The following is a 6,000-nucleotide window of genomic DNA, read 5'->3' as shown; positions in this document are numbered from 1 at the left end:
GGAAGCCTTGCATCAGGGATCTCAGAGCCTGTGATGGAGATACTGCTGTGTCAATGTACACAGAGACTGTGATCAGCCCTCTAAGTGGGGCCCCACAGACAAGAACCTTCGGGCAAGAGCAGAGACTCACTGAAGCACCATCAGAGATGGCAAAGCGCTTTTAGAGCTTCCCTCACCAGTGGGCTAGTATGACTCTCCCAGTGTCCTTACTCAGGGCTCCCTGTGGCTTTAAGCGGCCTCGGTAGCTGGTGTTTGCCAGGCATGGGTGGGGAGGCTCACTCTTGCTCTCCCAGTATCCTGAGATGCTCTGTTCCCTTGGTGGGGTCAGGGGAGAGACTACTTTCTCATGGCCTCAGTGGATGTCAGCCCTGGAAAATGCTCCAAAGAGGGTTTAGTCCAGCTCTCCTCATTTGGAGAAGCTGAGTCCCAGTGAAGGGAAATACCTTCCTGTGAGAACCCCAAAGTGGTAACTCAACACATCTCTGGGCCCTCAGGGCTTGCATTATTGCTCTGAAGGTATCTGAAGAACACAGAGCGAGAGGGGTAACCTGCTGCCTACAACACACAGAGACATCTGCAGAGGGAACGAAGGAAAAAACCAGCAGTGAATAAGCCATCCATTCTTGCCTGAGCCATTTTCCCACGTCAGGAGCAGACTGTGCAGAAAAATTTAAGTTTCTCCTTTCATGTTGCCTTTCACTGCTCTCTGGACAGAATGCTTTTCTTTCCTCCCTTTTCTTTGGCTGGATCCTCACCAAGTCAGTAGAAAAAGAATCTTTTAAGAATATATCTATCCATCGATATACATTCAGGCCCTGACAGTGACACGAAACTGTAGTGCCTCTTAATTACCCAGGAAGTGACAAGGTCAAGAGTGTCTGAGAGCTGCCTTGTAAGTCCTGCCATTGATTTTTCACCATTGTCTCTGCTTCACAAGTGAAAGTGGGGGCCACGGCTCCTGGGTTTTTCCACTATTTACTATTTGAATTTCTTCCTTTCTTCTTCCTTCCTTTCTTTTTTAATTTGAAAAGAAACTTCTGGCATTTGGGGTAGTAATTGGAAATTTATAAAAGCAGGATGTGTTTCAGGTTGGCTGACCAGTCATAATTGCTGCCTGGGCACCCGGAGAGGAGGTCAAGTTCTTGCAAAGACACCCCCTCCCCCATACCCCTGGGCTCTGGCTACTCTCTTCCACTTTCTTCCTATTACTTTTGGACTTTCCAGGAGAAAATGACAAGACAGATTTTTTAATGTCCTTGAGTAGTCACTGGCTCTATTTATAATGGACACATAGTTTGTGTCCTTAGTTCCTGACCCAGAGTTTTGGGGCAGAAAGTGGTATTTTTAAAGGAGGGGAGTTGACCACTGAACCATGGTCACTGAGAAATTACATTAGGATACAAAGACAGAATCAAAGGTGTTCCTGGACACGTCAGACTAAAGTTTTAGAAATTCCTGTGACGTTTTGTTGAGTTGTGCTTTGAGATGCAGAAGCCAGATCCTTCTTTAGAGAAATCAGAGAAATTAGTTCACAGAGGCTTACTTGAGTATTTTTTTCTTCAGTAAAAACAGTGAAATATGATTACATCACCAGAGTAGAGAAATATATTGACATCTACTTCTAAATGCTAGTAAAAAATCATCTGGCTTTAGGTTTGGGGGCAAATCAAAACATATCTGGCCCTTTGTCATCTGTAAATATTGACTGCACAGCACTTAAAACCTATCCTGAATTAAATATTCCCAGTACCTTTCTCTGAGATCAGAAATAGACTGTGGATAGATAGACAAGACAAAGAAGCTGTAGAATAAAGGTGAAGCAAGTAAATATATGAACATGATACAGATACCCAGATATGAGGATGTCCCATAACTCCAGGAAATGTTGCTACCTGTCCACTCGACAATTTGTGCATTTTCCAGCCATGCCCCCCACCTTATGTCCATACATCCATTCACCTGTCAGTTCACCAATATGCCATCTTGTTCCTCCATATACTACATGGCAGGTGAGTGTCATAACAGGAGGTTTAGAAATGTGTTGGGGGCTCAGATGAAGGGGGAGACCTTTCTAGCTGGAGTTTTTAGAGGAGGTTTCATGCAGAGTTGACATTTGAGCTGAGTTTTGAAGGATGGATAGCATGTGAGGAAGAAGGGATGATGTGAGGAAGAGAGTATGAGCAAAGACTCAGAGGCAGGAAAGTCCTGTGTTTGTCTAGGATGCATTGAACAGTCAAGAAAGGAGGTCAAATAAGAAAGAAGACTAAAGAAACATTAACTTTGGGGATCAAAGCCATTAAGGTGAGTAGCCAACAGTGTTTTGGACGATCTTGGAACCAGTCATTTTTACAGCAGAGAGAGCACCAAATGAGAAGGAAGTGGAGGAGCAGGGAGGGGGGCGGAGCCAGAACAATGACTAGCACATTTTGTTGTGGGAAAGAGTGTGTGAGTAAAACATGGAAAGGCAAGAGGAAACTCTGTGTATTGTATGAAGTTTTACAAGTGCCTTACATTCAGTCTCCAAGAGTTCTCCAAGTAACTCTTTATAAAACTCAGAAAAGTCAAGGAGATTGAGTTGGTAGGAGACTCATTAAGGAGTGGGAGGTAGGAGGATGTGAAAGGAATTTCAATGTTTTTGTATGTGTGTGAGACAAGAGCCTTTCCACCTTCCTGCACCTGGCCCTCTTATGCTATTTTTCTGGAATTGCAGACTTGGAACTTGGGTGGGCGGAGTCCATTGCTATGCCTTGAGCCAGATGGTTTTCCAGCTTGGGAAGCACCGTCTGGACTGAGGGCTGGAGGAGGAGCAGAGACCTGGGCTGGAATCCTGTGTCTTTACTCCTCATCAGATGCGTGATGCAGAAGAACTGCACAAACTCTTTAAAATGGTATCATTAAAAGGTTTCTAGTAAGGATTAGTTCCAATGACAGGAAAAAAACTAACCCAAACATTGTCTCCCAAATATGCTGGTTCTTCCACAGGTCATCTCATTTCATCCCTGAGATAGCCCACGGACGTAGGAATTATTTCCCTTATTTTGCAAATAGGATAATCAAGCCTAGAGAATTTGAGCAACTTTCCCACAATCCCACAGCTAGTTAAGCAGTGGCAGAACTAGATTCCAAACTCAACACTCTGGATGACCAGTTAGTTACTTAATGATTTTTGTGCTTCAGTTACTGAAAAACTCTTGGAATTAGGGATTCCTGAAGGCTCTGGGCTATTAAATATTTAGCATAGATCTTTGTAATAGTGATATATTATATAATTATATTAAGCAGAAGACGACTGGAAGATCATGGATGAAGGGCGCTTTGGAGGAAAATATGAGTGGAAAAACTAGGAGGCAAAGTAATTTTGCAAGTTCCTTAAAAGAATTCTTCACAAAGGAGAGGGCAGTAGGCGGAGAAAAGATGAACCGATCTGCGGGGATGACTAAGCCAGACAGCCTCAGCCTCAGTGGCCCCTGGCCTTCCAGACCATGCTCTGGCTTGGGGCGGGTGGGGAGGGGGGAACCTAGTAACCACAGTGTGCAGCAAAGCAAATACTGCCTTGTTGATTTTGCTAAAAGGAAATAAGAGAAACACAGTTTACTCCCTGAGGTTCTTGTGCTGAGCCAGCTGTCCTGTAGCCTCCATGCTGGGCTGTGGTGCTCTGCTCCTAAGATACCTTGAATGTCCAAGTGAAGAGAAATCCAGGCTTTTTCTTTCCTTATACATGGAGAAAGGCTCACATCTGAAGTACTCTGTTTTGATCAATACATATCAAGGCCTAGAACATTCCTGTCACCCTAGAAAGTTTGCTTGCAGTTCTTCCTAGTCAGTCCCTGCCTCCCCCAGCATTCATGATCTGATTTTTATCACCCTTGGTAAGTTTCAACTCTTCTAGAATGTCGTATAAATGCAGTTGTACTGGGTGTTCTGCTCATGTTTGTCTTCTTTTACACAGCATATTTTAAGATCCATCCGTGTCGTTGCCTGTCTCGGTAGCTCATCCATTCTTATTACTAAATAGTATTCCATTGCAGCTTGGTTATCGAGTCTCCTGTGACTGGAATCTGGGTTATTTCCAATTTTGGCCTATAATGAAAAAAGTTGCTATAAACATTCTTATGAGACTGTAGATATATGTTTCCATTTCTCTTAAAATATCTATGAGAAGAATTGCTGGGTCAGGGGGTGGTTGCAGTGGTGTGCTGGGGAGGGCAGATACTGACTGGCAAGAGGCAATTCTGCTCATCCCTTTCCAATTCAGCTCTCAGTGATGTCACTAGCAGCTTGAAACTGGCTATGATCGAATTGATACCAGGGAAACTGGCAAATGCTACAAAGCAGGCTTGTTTTTCTTTTGGGGAGTCCGTTGTTAAACATTTACCAGTACACCACAGCATAGATGTGTGTTTAACTTTTAAAGAAACTATTAGGTTTTCAAAGTGACTGTACCATTTAACATTCCTACCAGTGATGTATGAGAATTCCAATGGCTCCATGTCTTGTCCAACATCTGGTGCTGTCAGTTTTTAATTTCAGCCATTCTTATAGGTGTAGTCTCATTGTAGTTTTAATTTGCATTTTTCTGGTGACTGATGATGTTGAGGGCTTCCCCAGGTGCTTATTGTGGTCCTTTGTATAGGTCCTTTGTATATTTTCTTTGGTACAGTGTCTGTTTAGGCTTTGGCCATTTAAAAACATTGATTGTTTGTCTTTTTATTGTTGAGTAGCAAGAATTCTTTTATATCCTACATAGAAGCCCTATATCAGATACATGTTTTGTCAATAGTTTCTTCTAGTTTACAGTTTGCCTGCTTATTTTCTTGATGGTATATATTTTTAACGAGTTGATGGTTTAAATTTTGATGACACACAGTTGATCAATTTTTAATGTATGGTTTGTATTTTCTGTATTTGCTTTAAGATATTCTGCCTGGGGATTTCCCTTGAAGTCTAGTGGTTAAGACTCTGCTCGTCCAATGCGGGGGTCGGTGGAGGGGGGTGGGTACAGGTTCGATCGCTGGTTGGAGAACTAAGATCCCACATGCTGCAATGCAGCCAAAAGATAAAAAAATAAAATAAAATAAAGATATTCTGCCTGCAGTGTCCTTCCCCATTGCCTCTGTCTGGAGAACCATTCATTCTTCAAGGCCTAATACAAAGGTCATCTTTAGGGAACCCTTTCTGAACTTCAACTAGCAACATGCTCATCTCTTACTTAATTCATACCTCTGATCATGCTAAAATATAACTTTTTCTTTTTTTTTTTTTTTAATAAAATTTGGGCAAGCAGCACGTGGCGGCAGCAGTAGTGCTTCAGGCCCAGTGCGTCCAGGGCGTCCCCCTCAGTGTACTCGGCCTGCAGCAGGCCCAGGTAGGCCTCCCACTTGTTGCTGACAATCTTGCCACACGTGAAGCAGCGAACGGGGCTAACTTTTTCTTTATAGGTCTTTCCCACCTACTTGACTGGGAGCCTGAAGTGGGATCTGCAGGTCTTCTGGATTTTATTCTCCTTTGTATCTCCTCATCCTCCTAGCCTTCTATCCCATTGCCAACAGCAGCACCCTGCTAAGGTGTCTGGCCTATTCACAGTGAATGCTAGCTGACTGAGTGAAGGAGCTTGAACATACCCAGGACCTCATAAATCTCCATGGTTGACCTATTTGTCCTTGATTATGTTGTAAGCTTTGAGAGGATATTGCTTACGGATCAGAAGCTGGGGTAGTTTATTTCCCAGAGCAAAGGTGAGTTTGAAAATTCTACCAGGTTCAGTTATTGAGAATCCTCAGTGAGGCTCCACTGTGATTCTGCTCCAAGAAGGTTAAGGTTAGGCAGCTCTTTGTGCACTTGTATGCTGGCGGGCTGGGAGAGGGAGAGAGTGTGTGCCAGGTGTAATCTGAACTGCATCTAAACTTTGAGCCTGAACTGACAAAGCACTGGGCTGGTGGTTTGACAAACCTGGGGTCAAACACATTTATAGCTATGTGACCTTATGCAAGTGGCTTCACC

Source organism: Oryx dammah, unplaced genomic scaffold, assembly GCF_014754425.2.
Source record: "Oryx dammah isolate SB20612 unplaced genomic scaffold, SCBI_Odam_1.1 HiC_scaffold_2, whole genome shotgun sequence".
NCBI lineage: Eukaryota > Metazoa > Chordata > Mammalia > Artiodactyla > Bovidae > Oryx > Oryx dammah.
This window is presented reverse-complemented; position numbering follows the sequence as displayed.